This window comes from Coregonus clupeaformis, chromosome 34 (assembly GCF_020615455.1).
Source record: "Coregonus clupeaformis isolate EN_2021a chromosome 34, ASM2061545v1, whole genome shotgun sequence".
Classification (NCBI taxonomy): Eukaryota; Metazoa; Chordata; class Actinopteri; order Salmoniformes; family Salmonidae; genus Coregonus; species Coregonus clupeaformis.
In genome coordinates, this window is record NC_059225.1 from 44,304,829 (window position 1) to 44,324,906 (window position 20,078).

Consider the following 20,078-nt stretch of genomic DNA (forward strand, 5'->3'; position numbering starts at 1 on the left):
CCAACATGGCTTTGAAAGGTAAAATGTTAGTATGAAAGTGTGTTGGACTACGGCACAACTTTATCCTTCACATTTTCTATGTTGTCAGGTCAGTCCTATGTACTGAACTATTAGCAGCTAAAGGTTATAGATTTCCAAAAAGTATTGTGCTTTCACCGTGTTTAAAAATGACAATCACTATTTTCCATACAAATCAACTCTGCCTAAAGTGAAGCACCAATCAACATACAACACCTGACGGGCCACATTTCACGATTGGAACACGGGCCAAAATAATAATAAAAAACACTTCTAAGTAAGAAACAGCACCTTTATCTTCATGTTCTTCACTTCAGCTCAAGTCTACTGTGTGCTAGTGTACCTGTAGCTCTCTTCACGACAACAGACACAGGTTGGTTCCTTGAAACGGGCGTTTATTGCCTTGCACGTCTTTTTCTTCGATGCATCCACGTCACACCGTGAGAACTATATATTTGATGAACACAGTAACGTTGATAAATTATACAGTACTGAAACAAAATAATACAAATGGCGCTCGGCGCGACAATACAAATGGCGCTTGGCGCGACAATACAAATGGCACTTACATTTACGTCATTTAGCAGACGCTCTTATCCAGAGCGACTTACAGTTAGTGAATACATATATATTTTTTTTCATACTGCCCCCCCGTGGGAAATGAACCCACAACCCTGGCGTTGCAAACGCCATGCTCTATCAACTGAGCTACATCCCTGCCGGCCATTCCCTCCCCTACCCTGGACGACGCTGGGCCAATTGTGCGTCGCCCATGAGTCTCCCGGTCGCGGCCGGCTGCGACAGAGCCTGGATTCGAACCAGGATCTCTAGTGGCACAGTTAGCACTGCAATGCAGTGCCTTAGACCACTGTGCCACTCAGGAGACACTTGGCGCCAATATAAACAAAGTTCTACAGGTTGAACAAAATACCTCGTTGGCTGCTTGTCCTGAAAAGAGGTTCTTGAATCCTTAAAGTCCCTTTACTGTCTTTCTTGGCCTCTGCCATCAACAATTATAACTCAGACTAAGATCTGCTTAAGTTAGATTGCACACAGTCAATTAAAAAATTCCGTAGCAGGATGGAACATAAACACACAAACAATGGCCTAACGTTAATTTTACCTGTTACATCACATTTAAATTCTTACCTATACATCAATAAATCATTTAATTTTTTACTACATCAAATAAACCATGAATTATGTATTAATCATGCATCGTGAACACAGCATCTATGTAACACCACTTACAGTACCTTTAACCTCATCTGGGCATGATGTGATGCAAAGTGGGTCTTCCATAGCTCTAGGTTGAAAATGACAAAGGTTAAGACAACGGGATACTAATATCCCATAGCTCTTTGCAACAATGGGACCAGCTATGCTAGTTAGCAACAGTTAGCAATGGTTAGTAGTTAGCAATGGCGCTGGTCCCAGATTTGTGACGACGTTGATTTAACCTGTATGTTAAATCGATTTAGCTGCTGCCTGTCCTCCATTGCAGATGGAATCTACTCCTCCAGTCCAGTGTCCCTCCTGTGCTGGTCCTCATAAGTGAATCTATGAGTGTGGAAATAACAGATTACAAATGGATTGAATTAAATGTAAATTGAATTAAATTATGGTTTGGTTAAATGAACCAGTTTGATTAATTCAGTCCAAATTTAAAGCCAAAGTTCAGTATTCTATGAGCCAGGTGAAACTGTAATCCACAGCCACTACAAACTTTAGCCACAGCTAGCTAACAATCAATGGAAGTGATAGCTGCAACCGGTTGATTTCAGTGAATATAAAAAAATCATCCTCATGCTCCTAGCCTACATTGAAAAGTACATAGACTTTTTGTTTATAAAACAATTAACAACCTGAGGCCTCCTGAGTGGCGCAGCGGTCTAAGGCACTGCATCACAGTGCTTGAGGCATCACTACAGACCCGGGTTCGTTCCTAGGCTATGACCGGGAGTCCCATAGGGCGGTGCACAATTGGCCCATCATTGGCACAATTTACTTGGCTCATCGCACTCCAGCAACTCCTTGTGGCGGGCCGGGGGCCTACAGACGGTTTGGCGAGTCATGTTTCGGATGACTTGACCTTCACCTCTCCCAAGCCCGTTTGGGAGTTGCAGCGATAAGACAAGATCGCAATTGGATATCATGAAAAAGGGGGTACAAAAATAGTGTTTTTTATTCTTATTTTTACTACCTGCCATGTAGACAGTAGACACCCATATAATGATATATAAATGCAGAATCCAGCAGAGGGGAAACTAATTTTCACAAAATACTTTTATGATGAGACCACTTAACCTTTACAGAAAGCCAGCAAAAGTCTAAATAAACATAGCAGATTTTACCCATTAGGCCTACTGTACAGGCAGCAGTTTTTCAAAATGGCCACCAACCAGCTCAATGGGACCAAATTAGGCCTAGGTCTACTAAGAGTGGTTTAAATGGCAACAACTATTAAATGGCTTAAATAGCTTGAGACCAAAGACCAAATAAAATTAAACAGAAATCAGAACAGTGAATTACAGTCAAATAGCGAATTCATCCTTTAGACAGCTGAATCAACACACGTTTTCTGAAAATGCTTTACTTCACCAAAAAACCCTCTAAAGTAGTTAAAACAGAAAATGTCCTATTATTATGTTTCTTAATCACTGCACCACACAGACCTTAGGCCTAGCTACTTAAAACAAAGTTACAGAATGAAAACCTTGGCAAAAAACCTGAAACCTATAGATCTAGGGGAGACTGGGGCACAAAGTAACACGGGCACAAAGTAACAACTAAATAGTGTATCTGGGTGATTCTGCAACTTCGGGCACTTTGGCCCTGCAAGATTTCAGAAATTAAAGCATATTGAAACACACTTTTACCAGTATTATAATTGTCTTTGATTTGTCTAGAAACAATATCTGATAATGGCTGCGATCGTGCTATTCAAGAATGTATATATTCTTGTCATTTTTCCAAGACAGCCATAGACAAATGTCATTTCCATCATGTCATTAAACATCAATTTTATTTGAAAATGAAATATCATACAATTTATTTATAACACATTTCTTATACATTTGTACATGAACTTGTATTGATTTTTAAGGTTTTCCTAATATTAATAATTCAACACGACCCCTGAATGTATAAACTTGCCTTTGTGACAGCTGAAAACATTTATTTATCATGAAAAATAAAAATGTCCACCCAACCGTTTTGTGAGATTATGATAACAACCATATGATTTCCCTGTCTACAACAAATCAATCAATGTAAATTATACATAGTATACTCATTTACCTCAAAAATATGGGTGTGATGGAAAAGACAAGGTGTGGTGGAAATAAAATAAAAAACGTATGAAAACAATATTTTATTGCAAACATTTTTGAACAACAACCATTGTTCAACATTTAATTAATATAAGACAAAGTAAGATTCCAAAAGTAGCCGATGGGCAGAGCTCAAGGAAGTAGGCCAGTGTTTTTGAGAGATGGGCCCAGATAGCAGAGGGGTCAAGCCATGAGAGATGGGCCCAGATAGCAGAGGGGTCAAGCCATGAGAGATGGGCCCAAATAGCAGAGGGGTCAAGCCATGAGAGATGGGCCCAGATAGCAGAGGGGTCATGCCATGAGAGATGGGCCCAGATAGCAGAGGGGTCATGCCATGAGAGATGGGCCCAAATAGCAGAGGGGTCAAGCCATGAGAGATGGGCCCAGATAGCAGAGGGGTCATGCCATGAGAGATGGGCCCAGATAGCAGAGGGGTCATGCCATGAGAGATGGGCCCAGATAGCAGAGGGGTCATGCCATGAGAGATGGGCCCAGATAGCAGAGGGGTCATGCCATGAGAGATGGGCCCAAATAGCAGAGGGGTCAAGCCATGAGAGATGGGCCCAAATAGCAGAGGGGTCAAGCCACATAGAAGAGCTCAGTGAGCAAAGTCAAACTGTATCATTTGTGGTATATCCAACACCGGTGTGGAGGGTCACCTGCTTGTGAGAATCACCAAAGTGAACTGCCTGGATTTCACTGGTGTATTTACACAGGTAGTTCTCTGCAAAGTCAAAATGCACGATGATCTCCTCTTTCCGCAGACTCTCTTTTAATTCTCTCAGTTTGGAGTATTGGTGTCGAATGTTGTACACGTGTTTCCCCAACTTCTCTTTCAATCCTTTGGAGAAGTCCTCCAGTAGAATCTGCAGTGTGCCACCCACCTTTTCTTTTACTGTCAAATGTACAGTGAACTTCTCCATGTTTCTCTCTCTCTTCAGCTTTGTTTTTCCACTCAAACCACCATGTCTGCTCACCAGCATCAAAGTCAGATGTTTAAGCTCTTTTGCCTGGCAAAGGGAGCACTCTCTGTACATGCACTCTTTCTTCAGGTTTTGAAAAATGTATGCACTCACTAACTGTAAGTCGCTATGGATAAGAGCGTCTGCTAAATGGCTAAAATGTAAAATGTTCTCACAGCACAAAGACTCAATAAGGTTCTCAATGTAGTTTGTCCACCATGAACTGGAGGTTGGCGTGGGTTTTGCAGAGGCATGTGTCCCTATCCTGGACTGTTGGCTTGACAACCCAAAAAGGACGTCTTTTGCAGAATTCATAGTAGGACATTTGAATATCTGAATATTCCCTCTTAAACTTTAGATAAAGGTTCTGAATTGTTCCTTTTAAGAAGCGCTTCTGCTTTTTCTTCTTGTTCCTCGTTAGTGTCCTTTTTCCCTGTTGTTGCTCTACTGTTGTCATCATGTTCATAGAATCTAGTGATTTTTTCTTCTGTGGTACTTTTGCTTTAACTCTGCAATGATGGCATTTTGAAACAATAAAATCCTTCTCAAGTTCTTAAGAGTTCCCTTCATTTGCTGTTTTGTCTTTGTCTTTGGGGAATCTTAATGCTCTTCTCTGTGTCACGGAGGCTCTCCGCACTGCTAAAGCTAACTCTCTCTCCTCTGCTCTTGTCCTTCAACTGAGACTGCTCTTCTCTATGTCACGGAGGCTCTCCGCACTGCTAAAGCTAACTCTCTCTCCTCTGCTCTTGTCCTTCTAGACCTGTCTGCTGCCTTTGATACTGTGAACCATCAGATCCTCCTCTCCACCCTCTCCGAGCTGGGCATCTCCGGCGCGGCTCACTCCTGGATTGCGTCCTACCTGACCGGTCGCTCCTACCAAGTGGCGTGGCGAGAAGCTGTCTCCGCACCACGTGCTCTCACCACTGGTGTCCCCCAGGGCTCAGTTCTAGGCCCTCTCCTTTTCTCCCTATACACCAAGTCACTTGGCTCTGTCATATCCTCACATGGCCTCTCCTATCATTGCTACGCTGACGATACACAACTAATCTTCTCCTTTCCCCCTTCTGATAACCAGGTGGCGAATCGCATCTCTGCATGTCTGGCAGACATATCAGTATGGATGACGGATCACCACCTCAAGCTGAACCCTGGCAAGACGGAGCTGCTCTTCCTCCCGGGAAGGACTGCCCGTTCCATGATCTCGCCATCACGGTTGACAACTCCGCTGTGTCCTCCTCCCAGAGTGCGAAGAGCCTAGGCGTGACCCTGGACAACACCCTGTCGTTCTCCGCCAACATCAAGGCGGTGACCCGCTCCTGCAGGTTCATGCTCTACAACATTCGGAGAGTACGACCCTGCCTTACACAGGAAGCGGCACAGGTCCTAATCCAGGCACTTGTCATCTCCCGTCTGGACTACTGCAACTCGCTGTTGGCTGGCCTCCCTGCCTGTGCCATTAAACCCCCTACAACTCATCCAGAATGCCGCAGCCCGTCTGGTGTTCAACCTTCCCAAGTTCTCTCATGTCACCCCCTCCTCCGCACACTCCACTGGCTTCCAGTTGAAGCTCGCATCCGCTACAAGACCATGGTGCTTGCCTATGGAGCAGTGAGGGGAACGGCACCTCTGTACCTTCGGGCTCTGATCAGTCCCTACACCCAAACGAGGGCATTGCGTTCATCCACCTCTGGCCTGCTGGCTCCCCTTCCTCTGCGGAAGCATAGTTCCCGCTCAGCCCAGTCAAAACTGTTCGCTGCTCTGGCACCCCAATGGTGGAACAAGCTCCCTCACGACGCCAGGACAGCGGAGTCACTCACCACCTTCCGGAGACATTTGAAACCCCACCTCTTTAAGGAATACCTGGGATAGGATAAAGTAATCCTTCTACCGCCCCCCCCCCCCAAAACAAAAATTTGTAAAGTGATTATCCCACTGGCTATAGGGTGAACGCACCAATTGGTGAGTCGCTCTGGATAAGAGCGTCTGCTAAATGACGTAAATGTGCCCTTGAGCAAGGCACTTAACCCTAATTGCTCCTGTAAGTCGCTCTGGATAAGAGCGTCTGCTAAATGACTAAAATGTAAAAAAATTTAATAAAACAGGGAGGCCCTCGGATCAATTTCCCAAAAAGGAAGTCGAGGTCTCAACTTACTGTTGCGAGTTAGAATAGTAGAATATACAAGGTGCAATTTTGAAATTTGGTTGTGCATCAGCAGTTTTTATTTTGTTATGTCAGTCACTGATAATCAGTCAATTAGCCCATGTCAGCTAAAATTGTTTAGATTGCTAAATTAGTTTAGAGGCCAGCTATCTAAACTTGTTATCATGGTCAATTACTGGCCAGGGGGACCCCATTGATTTTGTCAGTCTCACTCAGATATCATATAAAAAATGGCAAACATTTCCATAGTCGCGGGAAGTAGGGGTGCTGAGGGAGCTAAAAGTATCTTATATAAAATGTCTTAATTTTGGCTACGCATGAAAAAAGACACGACCGGGCTGATGGAAACAGGAAATGACGGTACAATTTTATAAATGTAGACAGACAATTTGTTCGTTTGACATGATGGGATCTTTTTGTGTCAGTGGTTGTATTTGATTAACATTTCATTAAAAAGTATGAATTTCAGCAAACAAAGTAAGGCACACAACTACAGAGGACAAACATAGGTACAAGGCAGGTGTTTCATAAATTACATTTTTTAAAGTATTGACCTTGGGCGAATCGATGTAGGTGGATCTGAATTCCACAAAGCCTGGTCTCTGCTCAACTCCGTTGGTGGAGTTAATCAGAAACTCCCTTCACCATGGAGTTGAGTTTAGTCAGCTACCTTAGCTCTGGTATTTAAAGAGTGTTTGTGTGTGTGTGTATCAATGCAGGACCCTCAGGGTTACTGGCAGGCAGGCAGTACTGGGTGCCGGTCAGGATGGCTGTTTGGAGCTGTAGAGTGCAGAGCAACCGTGATGTGGAGTACAGGCTTAACCAGAGCGTAACCAGATTACCACTGTGGTTATGCTGTGGCTGTAGGTCATGGTGGTTGGAACCATAGAGATAGATAGAGGACTCTAGTGCCCAAAATCATATTTTAGCATGGGCAGTGCCATTGAGAACTTTCACCATTTAGTCAACTGTGTGGTACTTCTTATGGGTTAGGGAAGGATCACATAATTCCATTCAGGTCACCAAGAGGGATTAGCCAATTAATTATATTTGTGAGCAAATATTCCACAAATGCAGGTGGTAGTAAATCTCCAACCTGGACTTTATACCTGTTAAAAAAACACACTCTATGTGGCGGTATGCACCCTTTCAGTTTGTTTGCCAACTCATAGAAGTAGTAAAAAAAGAAAATGGACTACTTCAAAATGGAGATGGCCTCAATGGCGCTGCCTCAAGGCCCCAGGGTTCTGGTCTGGAAGCATGCTTTCCACTGTGCCCAGAGGACAGCATCGGTATTGCAGTACGGCCCAGAAAGACAATTCCCATAGACAACCTCATAAAGAAGTCAAATTTGAAAATTCCTAATTAGACCTTTGTTTATAAAACATCCATTGAATTATTCAAATAATGGCGCTGAGGCCGATTTCTTTTCCATCACTTACAGCCGAAGATATTAAAATGTTGTATTCATGCTGTGACGTCATGAGCTCAGCTGGCCAGGGGCCAAGTGCTGGTTTGTTTGTTTAACTGTCCATGTGCTTGGCACGCTCTGGCAGAGTTCATGGAGCATGTTCGTGCGATACTGCTGTCCAGTTCTGTCCTGCTAGTGTTGCGGCGTATTAATCCCAGTAAAAGCAGATATAGAAAGATGTCAGCAACCATGAAACGGCGTATGTGAACATGAGTAGATTATGTTGAAAACAACGGGCGTCCATATTGGATGCTGTCTGTAGTTCATATATACCTCAGTGTGCTGCCCCTGCTCACACAGACACAATAATGGGACAGATACAATAATGCAATGTCTATCTAAGTCTATGGTTGGAACAGAGAGAGTAAGAGAAACCCAGCTGGCAGGGAGGGAAGGCCTTTGAGAAGCCTGGAGCACACTCTCTCTGCACACTTTGGGCTGCTCTCCACTCCGGGGGGTTATCTACTGAGCTGACTGAGCATAGGTTTGTTCATTAAAAAGAAATATAAAATGGCCATCTCCTGATGAAAGAGGAAGTGTGCTTTCACAACTCACAGGGTGAATTCCAAAGTAATCTATGATGTAGTCTCTACGTATACTCTACTGCACTCAGTCTCATTGTAAACAAGTATTGATGTAAGTCGCTCTGGATAAGAGCGTCTGCTAAATGACGTAAATGTAAATGTAAATGATGCAATGCCACGGAAATCAAACTCAAAACAACAGAAGGCCTATGTGGAAGCTTAGACATTCCTCAATGCCACTTTATTCAATCAAATTGTGAAAAGTAGCAGGCCTAATACAGATACTGGGTAACAGCCCAGCCACAAGGGGCCCTTGCCCTTAGACCAGGGGTGTCAAACGTCCGGCCCGCGGGCCGGATCAGGCCCGCAAACGGGTTTAATCCGGCCCGCGAGATGATTAAAAAATAATAATATTAAAAATATATATAAAAATGTTTTGGTAAAGCATAAAAATGCGCTGCAATTTTTCAATAAAATAAACTGCTGTTCCAATTGCGTCCACTGGATGGCGCAATAGCAATTGTGTTAAGCAAGCAAACTGTTTATACCGGGGCAGAGCAAGTAGGTCAAGCACGTGCAGCCAATGAGATACTTTGTTTTGCCCGCGATATTTATTACGGCTTCTACTTTTAACATTATGTGCTTTGGCACCCTCTTTGCCCCAATATGTCTCTGTCAAAAAAGAGAAAAGTGGACGCAGAGTGCAGAGTGTTCCAAGAAAAATGGTCATCCTATTTATTCACGGAATTGAATGGGAAAGCTGTATGTTTGGTGTGTTCAGAGCATGTTGCAGTGCTGAAAGAATATAACCTTCGTCGCCACTATGTGAGTCTTCATGCCGACAAATATGACAACTTTCAAGGACAGCGGAGATGAGAGAAGGTGAATGAACTGTTGGCGGGTCTGAAGAAACAGCAGTCTGTGTTTACTCACAGCCGAGACATCAGTGACGCTGCAGTGAAAGCTAGCTACCTCATTGCTAATGAAATCGCAGTGGCTTCAAAACCATTTAGTGAGGGTGAATTTGTAAAAACATGCATGATGAAGGCAGCGGAGATTGTGTGCCCTGAAAAGCGGCAGGCTTTTGCAAATATCAGCCTGACAAGAAACACAGTTGCAGACAGGATTTCCGATCTTTCAGTGGATTTGGACAGCCAGTTGAAGCAAAAAGTAAAGTCATTTATTGCGTTTTCGGTTGCAATTGATGAAAGCACGGACATTACAGATGTTGCACAACTGGCCATTTTCATCCGCGGAGTTGATGACACATTGACCGTCACCGAGGAGTTCGTGGAGTTGGTGCCGATGACAGATACAACGACAGCAGCTGATATTTTTACCGCACTCGTCGGGCGCGCTGGACAGGGTCGGAGTGGACTGGTCCCGCGCTGTCAGCCTGGCTACAGATGGTGCGCCCTCAATGATCGGGAAAAAAGCAGGCGTTGTGACAAAGTTCAGAGAGAAAGTGCAATCTGCAAATGGAGGACGTGATTTTTGACTTTTCACTGTATTTTGCACCAGGAGGCTTTGTGTTGCAAGTCATTAAAGATGGATAACGTCATGAAGGTGGTCATCCAAACTGTTAATTTCATCCGATCCAGAAGCCTGAATCACCGTCAGTTTGACAGCCTTCTCAGAGAGAAAGACCACATCTATGGCCTGCCATACCACACTGAGGTAAGATGGTTAAGCCGAGGTGCTGTGCTGAGGCGTTTCTTTGATTTACGAGAAGAAATTGAACAGTTCATGGAAGAAAAGGGCAAACCAGTGTTAGAATTTCATTCCGCAGAATGGATGCAGGACCTTGCATTTATGGTGGATGTTACAGAGCACCTGAATAACTTGAACAAACAGCTGCAAGGGCGCAACAAAGTTGTCACGCAGTATTATGACAGCATACGTTCTTTCAAGTTGAAGCTGTCATTGTGGGAGACGCAACTTGCCGGTGGTGATGCAGCTCACTTCCCTGTCTGAAAAATGTGTGCGCGACCCAACATGTGGCAGACATGAAGGGGTTCAAAGATAAAATAACGGGACTGTTACGGGAGTTTGAGCAACGCTTTCAGATTTATGTTTATATGTTTTTATGTTGATGTGCTATTGTTTTTAATTGTTTTTATTTTATTTGTATATTTAACCTATTCTTGACTCTGTGGTTCTTGCACTTGTTTGGGGAACAGGATTTCATTATTTTTATCTACATTTCTGCCTGAGAAATGACACCCTGATATAGTTCTGTGATCTGTGATATACTTCTGTGAATCACTGAGGCATTGTGTGTTTGTGTGTTCTTTGTCCTCAGAACTTTCAAATAACTTGAGGTGTTTTATGATTAATAGTGATGTTGTGCTTTTGGACACTGTCCTCAGGCTCCAGCTTTATGTTTATATGTTTTTATGTTGATGTGCTATTGTTTTTAATTGTTTTTATTTTATTTGTATATTTAACCTATTCTTGACTCTGTGGTTCTTGCACTTGTTTGGGGAACAGGATTTCATTATTTTTATCTACATTTCTGCCTGAGAAATGACACCCTGATATAGCTCTGTGATCTGTGAAACAGTTCTGTTAATCACTGAGGCATTGTGTGTTTGTGTGTTCTTTGTCCTCAGAACTTTCAAATAACTTGAGGTGTTTTATGATTAATAGTGATGTTGTGCTTTTGGACACTGTCCTCAGGCTCCAGCTTTATGTTTATATGTTTTTATGTTGATGTGCTATTGTTTTTAATTGATTTTATTTTATTTGTATATTTAACCTATTCTTGACTCTGTGGTTCTTGCACTTGTTTGGGGAACAGGATTTCATTATTTGTATCTACATTTCTGCCTGAGAAATGACACCCTGATATAGTTCTGTGATCTGTGAAACAGTTCTGTTAATCACTGAGGCATTGTGTGTTTGTGTGTTCTTTGTCCTCAGAACTTTCAAATAACTTGAGGTGTTTTATGATTAATAGTGATGTTGTGCTTTTGGACACTGTCCTCAGGCTCCAGCTTTATGTTTATATGTTTTTATGTTGATGTGCTATTGTTTTTAATTGTTTTTATTTTATTTGTATATTTAACATATTCTTGACTCTGTGGTTCTTGCACTTGTTTGGGGAACAGGATTTCATTATTTTTATCTACATTTCTGCCTGAGAAATGACACCCTGATATAGTTCTGTGATCTGTGAAACAGTTCTGTTAATCACTGAGGCATTGTGTGTTTGTGTGTTCTTTTTCTTTAGAATTTTCAAATAAACTTGACGTGTTTTATGATTAATAGTAATGTTGTGCTTGTACTATTTTGGACACACTGTCCTCAGGCTCCAGCTTTATGTTGTATGTTGATCGTATTACAGTTTTTCTCCATTGGTTTGGCTCATTTCTTGAAACAGAAATTACATTCTCAAAACTACATGGACAAACCTCCAAACCACTTGGCAATTGTTCACAACAGAATTGAATTTCTCATTCATTTCATCAAATTGCAAATGTCTAAGTACATGTCTCAATGTCTCAGTACATCTTTGCAAATGATTAAGTACAGGTAGCCTACATTTAGCACAATTTCCAAGTGAATAGATCTTGTTGATCTAAACTGATTGTTGATTCTCAGTCTAATGGTTGTTCGCTCCAAAACGTGTCAGCGTCATTTCATTGTATAAGTCATCACATGCACAATAGTCTGTTCAATTGTCAAAATTAGTCAAGAACATAATACCATGAATACCATATATGAATCCCTTGGAACATTTGATAAATTTATTACAGCAATTGACAGTCAGGTGAAACTAGAACTTGACTAACGAAGGAGGAGTTTCACACATCTCAGATGACCAATCAAACAGTATGTTTAGTTACCTGACAGGTGCTGTCCATGACTGTGAATGCTGCCAAACATGTATGTAAAGAGCTTGACCATGCAGGACCAGTACAATTTCTGAACATGGAGGCACCTGGCCAAGTAAATGAACAAGGGCAACTGCCTGCTCGAGGAAGAGGAAGAAGAAGAAGAGGAGGAGGAGGAGTAAGGGTGCGTGGTGGTGGAATAGGGGGAAGAGGCCGAGGAGCACGAAGACACCATGCTGTCCCGGATGAAATTCGGGCCACAATTATAGACCATGTCATCAACCATGGCCTCACAATGGCGGAGGCAGGTCGCCGAGTGCAGCCTAATGTGCCTCGCTCAACAGTCTCCTCCATCATCCAAACCTTTCGCAGGGAAAACAGGTATGTAGTCAGTCAATGATGGAATTATATGTTGTATAGGACAGGACACTGTGCATAGAGCAAGAAATATATTTATTTACATATTTACCTATTCATTTAGTGTGTGTGTGTGATAGGCCTACAGTAATATCTTACCTCAATGGGATGTTATGATACTAAAAATGACAAGAAAAACATTGGAGAAAATAAACTATGGAATAGTTTATTTTCTACAGTATTGATGATACAGTTTACAGTAGTATTCCAGTCACTGTGCAGTGATGCATTAGAATTGTGGTAAAGTTACTGTAAGTAAAACAACAATACAATTACATAGGTAACTCATTCTGTAAGGAATACATAAGGTATACATTACTGAATGGAGTGTTGTCCTTTGACTTCTATATCTAGGATTGGACGACAACCTTGCACAGGTGGCAGAGGAAAACTTCTCAATGAACAACAAGAACAAGAGATCTGTAACATGGTGATGGCAAATAATGCCATCACATTGAGACAGATCCGCGCTGCAATCCTACAAGACAATGCCATATTCCAAAATGTCAACTCTATAAGCATCTCCACAATAGACCGGATATTGAAGAAGCATCAGATGACAATGAAGCAAATTTACAGGGTACCATTTGAGAGGAACTCTGATAGAGTGAAAGAGCTGCGGTACCAGTATGTACATGTAAGTCAGTTACTGGTTGTCCATCATTATAACATTTTTACAATTAAGCAGTGGTTCCCAAACTTTTTTGGCTTCAGTACCCACTTTACCTGATTTGTGTATCCAGGTAATCCAGGTATGGAAGTATTTGATTTATCTGACTTCAACATTTCGCCTAAAAACTGCAGCTTACTGTATGATGCAATTATCATTATAATCCTTATTTTGAAGAATATAACATACAATAAGAAAAGGGGTCAAAGAGCTGCAATTAGTGCCTCCCATGTAAATCTATCTAATACTGTGGGTTTTACTGTAACATTTCAGTAAGTCTAGTCATTGATGATTTCCCCCCTCCCCTTTCTGTCAAATACCCCTGTAGTACCTTCTGCATAGGGGTACATGTACCCCAGGTTTGGAACCACTGGAGTAGTGGCCAGTAGTATATTGAACTTGTGGAGAACATAGAACATTCCTATGTAATTGTCTGTAACTGTAGTGTATGACTCTTCTGTATGACTGATTTGATGTTTTCTTTTTTACGCTATTGTAGAGAATAATGGCATTGGAAGGAAACGAGACCCATCACATCCTCGTGTTTGTGGATGAAGCTGGCTTCAACCTGGCCAAGGGCCGAAGACGTGGCCGTAATATTATTGGCCACCGGGCCATGGTGGATGTCCCAGGCCAGCGAGGGGGCAATATAACTATGTGTGCTGCCATATCGGAGAATGGTGTGGCCACTCACATCCCCAGTGTTGGCCCATACAATACACAGAAGCTCCTCATCTTCTTGGACCGCCTTCATGTTGATTTGATCCCTGAAAATGAGAGCGGTCTCGTAGGGCCTCACCTACCACAATATGTCATTGTATGGGACAATGTGAATTTCCACCGTGGCCCGCTCATCAGGGCCTGGTTCACTACTCATCCAAGGATGGTCATGGTGTTCCTACCACCTTACTCTCCTTTCCTCAATCCTATTGAGGAGTATTTCTCCGCTTGGAGGTGGAGAGTGTATGAGCATCGGGCTCAAGATCAGAGGTCCCTGCTCCATGCAATGGATGCTGCGTGTGAGGATATTACAGGAGATCAGTGTAGGGGATGGTTGCGACATGCACGCCGTTTCTTCCCTCGTTGCATCGCAAGGGAGAATATACGCTGTGATGTGGATTCGAGAATCTGTGGCCAGACAGACAGCAGCGTGTGGATGGCCAGGAGGGTGAGGACAGCGACCAGTGAAGAACTGTTAGTTGTGAAACTCCAGCTTTATTTACAGCACTGTAGGCTGCATATAATTTTCATTGTTTTTTGTTTGTGTGTTTATATTACAGTATATTATGCTGTATACATTTTCTTTTACTCTGATGTATGGAAGTTACTTTATGTGTGTGAATGATAATGGTTACAATTTCCTTGGCAGTATGAGTGCAATGTGTGATGTCAAACCTTGGAGGCTACTCTTACCCTAAAATCCTATTTATTTTTTTCAGTTTTATACACAATTGTATTCTGTTAGCTAGACAAAAAACAGTACAGTAACCATTGTCAATGAAGGACTGGGCTAAGACTGAAAGGTGGACATGAGGGATATTTCAATGGTCCTCTGCCATAGTGACAAAACATCTAAACATTTTGACTTGCAGTGCTTACACAATGCCAAAGGGACGAAGCATTTTGGGGGGCACTGACTGTTTAAATGAGAAGGAAATTTAGTTTTGACACATGCGTGAACTGTTTTGGGAGAGGTATGAGCTTTTGCAGGTGAACCATGGTGTTGTGCCGAACCATCCACGTTATTTTGGCTAAAGCACCAAGAGTGTTGAGAACGTCCGGTCTGTTTCAAGAAATGAGCCAAAGCAATTGAGAAGGATCTTTGCCATTTTCGTGGCACTGACTCCTTATATGGGAAAGGAATTTAGTTTTGAAGCATGAGTGAACAGTTTTAGGAGAGATATGAGCTTTTGCAAGTGAGCTATAGTGTTGTGCTGAACTGTAAGACTGTTTTGCCAAATGATCTTAGAGTTTTGAGAATGTAATTTCTGTTTCAAGAAATGAGCCAAACCAATGGAGAAAAACTGTAAAACAAAGAAAACAATCTGAAGTTGTTGTTTTTAAGTTATATATATACCATGATTTTTCCGGTCCGGCCCACTTGGGAATAGATTTTCCTCCATGTGGCCCCTGAGCTAAAATGAGTTTGACACCCCTGCCTTAGACCAACAAAGCTACAGTACAAGTACACTATATATACAAAAGTATGTGAACAACCCTTCAAATGAGTGGATTCGGCTATTTCAGGTGTATAAAATCGAGCACACAGCCATGCAATCTCCATTGACAAACATTGGTAGTAGAATGGCCTTACTGAAGAGCTCAGTGACTTTCAATGTGGCACCGTCATAGGATGCCACCTTTCCAACAAGTCAGTTCCTCACATTTCTGCCCTGCTAGAGCTTCCCTGGTTAACTGTAAGTGCTGTTATTGTGAAGTGGAAACATCTAGGAACAACAACGGCTCATCCGTGAAGTGGTAGTCCACACATGCTCTCAGAACGGGACTGCCGAGTGCAGAAGCGCGTAGCGCTTAAAACTTGTCTGTCCTCGGTTTCAACACTCACTACCGAGTTCCAAACTTCCTCTGGAAGCAATGTCAGCACAATAACTGTTTGTCGGGAGCTTCATAAAATGGGTTTCCATGGCCGAGCAGCCAACAATAAGCCTAAGATCACCATGCACAATTTTATTTATTTTATTTTATTTCACCTTTATTTAACCAGGTAAACCAGTTGAGAACAAGTTCTCATTTACAACTGCGACCTGGCCAAGATAAAGCAAAGCAGTGCGATAAAAACAACAACACAGAGTTACATATGGGGTAAAACAAAACAAAGTCAAAAATCCAACAGAAATACATATATATACAGTGTGTGCAAATGTAGCAAGTTATGGAGGTAAGGCAATAAATAGGCTATAGTGCAAAATAATTACAATTAGTATTAACACTGGAATGATAGATGTGCAAGAGATGATGTGCAAATAGAGATACTGGGGTACAAATGAGCAAAATAAATAACAATATAGGGATGAGGTAGTTGGGCGGGCTAATTTCAGATGGGCTGTGTACAGGTGCAGTGATCGGTAAGGTGCTCTGACAACTGATGCTTAAAGTTAGTGAGGGAGATAAGTGTCTCCAGCTTCAGAGATTTTTGCAATTTGTTCCAGTCATTGGCAGCAGAGAACTGGAAGGAATTGCGGCCAAAGGAGGTGTTGGCTTTGGGGATGACCAGTGAGATATACCTGCTGGAGCGCAGACTACGGGTGGGTGTTGCTATGGTGACCAATGAGCTAAGATAAGGCGGGGATTTGCCTAGCAGTGATTTATAGATGGCCTGGAGCCAGTGGGTTTGGCGACGAATATGTAGTGAGGACCAGCCAACAAGAGCGTACAGGTCACAGTGGTGGGTATTATATGGGGCTTTGGAGACAAAACGGATGGCACTGTGATAGACTACATCCAATTTGCTGAGTAGAGTGTTGGAGGCTATTTTGTAAATGACATCGCCGAAGTCAAGGATCGGTAGGATAGTCAGTTTTACGAGGGCATGTTTGGCAGCATGAGTGAAGGAGGCTTTGTTGTGAAATAGGAAACCGATTCTAGATTTAACTTTGGATTGGAGATTCTTAATGTGAGTCTGGAAGGAGAGTTTACAGTCTAACCAGACACCTAGATATTTGTAGTTGTCCACATACTCTAGGTCAGACCCGTCGAGAGTAGTGATTCTAGTCGGGTGGGCGGGTGCAAGCAGCGTTCGGTTGAAGAGCATGCATTTAGTTTTACTAGTGTTTAAGAGCAGTAGGAGGCTATTGAAGGAGTGTTGTATGGCATTGAAGCTCGTTTGGAGGTTTGTTAACACAGTGTCCAATGAAGGGCCAGATGTATACAAAATGGTGTCGTCTGCGTAGAGGTGGATCTGAGAGTCACCAGCAGCAAGAGCGACGTCATTGATATACACAGAGAAAAGAGTCGGCCCAAGAATTGAACCCTGTGGCACCCCCATAGAGACTGCCATAGGTCCAGACAACAGGCCCTCCGATTTGACACATTGAACTCTATCTGAGAAGTAGTTGGTGAACCAGGCGAGGCAGTCATTTGAGAAACCAAGGCTATTTAGTCTGCCAATAAGAATGCGGTGGTTGACAGAGTCGAAAGCCTTGGCCAGGTCAATGAAAACGGCTGCACAGTACTGTCTATTATCGATCGCGGTTATAATATCGTTTAGGACCTTGAGCATGGCTGAAGTGCACCCATGACCAGCTCGGAAACCGGATTGCATAGCGGAGAAGGTACGGTGGGATTCGAAATGGTCGGGTGATCTGTTTGTTGACTTGGCTTTCAAAAACTTTTGAAAGGCAGGGCAGGATGGATATGGGTCTGTAACAGTTTGGATCTAGAGTGTCACCCCCTTTGAAGAGGGGGGATGACCGCGGCAGCTTTCCAATCTCTGGGGATCTCAGACGTTACGAAAGAGAGGTTGAACAGGCTAGTAATAGGGGTTGCGACAATTTCGGCGGCTAGTTTTAGAAAGAAAGGGTCCAGATTGTCTAGCCCAGAAGATTTGTAGGGGTCCAGATTTTGCAGCTCTTTCAGAACACCAGCTGTCTGGATTTGTGTGAAGGAGAAGCGGGGGGGCATGGGCAAGTTGCAGCGGAGGGTGCAGAGCTGGTGGCCAGGGTAGTGGTAGCCAGGTGGAACGCATGGCCAGCCGTAGCAAAATGCTTGTTGAAATTCTCGATTATTGTAGATTTATCGGTGGTGATAGTGTTTCCTAGCCTCAGTGCAGTGGGCAGCTGGGAGGAAGTGCTCTTATTTTCCATGGACTTTACAGTGTCCCAAAACTTTTTGGAGTTAGTGCTACAGGAAGCAAATTTCTGTTTGAAAAAGTTAGCCTTTGCTTTCCTAACTGCTTGTGTATATTGGTTCCTAACTTCCCTGAAAAGTTGCATATCGCGGGGGCTATTTGATGCTAATGCAGTACGCCACAGGATGTTTTTGTGCTGGTCAAGGGCAGTCAAGTCTGAGGAGAACCAGGGGCTATATCTGTTCTTAGTTCTGTATTTTTGAATGGGGCATGTTTATTTAAGATTGAGAGGAAATTACTTTTAAAGAACAACCAGGCATCCTCTACTGACGGAATGAGATCTATATCCATCCAGGATACCTGGGCCAGGTCAATTAGGGAAGGCCTGCTCGCTGAAGTGTTTTTGGGAGCGTTTGACAGTGATGAGGGGTGGTCGTTTGACCGCGGACCCGTTACGGACGCAGGCAATAAGGCAGTGATCGCTGAGATCCTGGTTGAAGACAGCGGAGGTGTATTTAGAGGGTAAGTTAGTCAGGATGATATCTATGAGGGTACCCATGTTTACGGATTTAGGGTTGTACCTGGTAGGTTCGTTGATAATTTGTGTGAGATTGAGGGCATCTAGTTTAGATTGTAGGATGGCCGGGGTGTTAAGCATATCCCAGTTTAGGTCACCAAGCAGTACGAACTCTGAGGATAGATGGGGGGCAATTAATTCACATATGGTGTCCAGGGCACAGCTGGGGGGCTGAGGGGGTCTGTAGCAAGCGGCAACAGTGAGAGATTTATTTCTGGAAAGGTGAATTTTTAGAAGTAGAAGCTCAAACTGTTTGGGCACAGACCTGGATAGTATGATAGAGCTCTGCAGGCTATCTCTACAGTAGATTGCAACTCCACCCCCTTTGGCAGTTCTATCTAGACGGAAAATGTTATAGTTGGGGATGGACATTTCAGAATTTTTGGTGGCCTTCCTAAGCCAGGATTCAGACACTGCTAGAACATCAGGGTTGGCGGAGTGTGCTAACGCAGTGAATAACTCAAACTTAGGAAGGAGGCTTCTGATATTTTTTACTTTTACGGTTACAGAAGTCAACAAATGATAGCTCCTGGGGAGTAGGAGTGATACTGGGGGCTGCAGGGCCTGGGTTAGCCTCTACATCACCAGAGGAGGACTAGAATAAGGATACGACTAAAGGTTTTAAGAACTGGTCTTCTAGTGCGTTGGGTACATAGAATAAAGGAGGCAGTTCTCCGGGCGTTGTAGAAAAGATTCAGGGCATTATGTACAGAAAATGATATGGAAGGATATGAGTACAGTTCAGGTAACCCTAAGCGTTGGGTAACAATGAAAGAGATAGCGTCACTGGAGGCACCGATTGAGCCGGTCTCGGCGTGTATGGGGGGTGGAACAAAGGAACTATTTGAGGCAGTTTGAGAGGGACTAGGGGTTCTACAGTGAAATTGTATAATAAGAACTAACCCAAACAGCAATAGGCAAGGCATAATTGACATGGGAGAGAGGCATAAAGCAGTCACAGGTGTTAATAGAGAGAGCTAAGACAACAACTGGAAATAGCGATAACGTTTGGGCTAAGGCTAAACAGAATAAACAGGACAGGATACCGTGTAAAGGAACAGTCCAGCAGGCATCAGCTGTGCAGCTGAGTGATCATAAGGTCCAGTGAACAGCAATATGTGAGTCCGAGAGCAGTTCAAATTGGTGCTTCAGCACAGCTAGCAGGGAGCACAGTTGTAGTTTGCGTGTGCTAGCGGGCCGGGGCTGGCAGATGGATCTTCGTGGTCGTCGCAACGGGAAGCCTGTTGAAACCACATCAGACTATTTCGTGGGCAGACCAGTCGTGTTGGATCGGCGGGGCTCA

General features: G+C 43.2%; 1 pseudogene; it reads left to right on the forward strand.

The window, feature by feature from the left end:
- The first annotated feature begins 9,155 nt into the window (after positions 1-9,155).
- On the forward strand, positions 9,156-10,430 carry LOC123482499 (annotated as a pseudogene).
- The last annotated feature ends 9,648 nt before the right edge of the window (positions 10,431-20,078 follow it).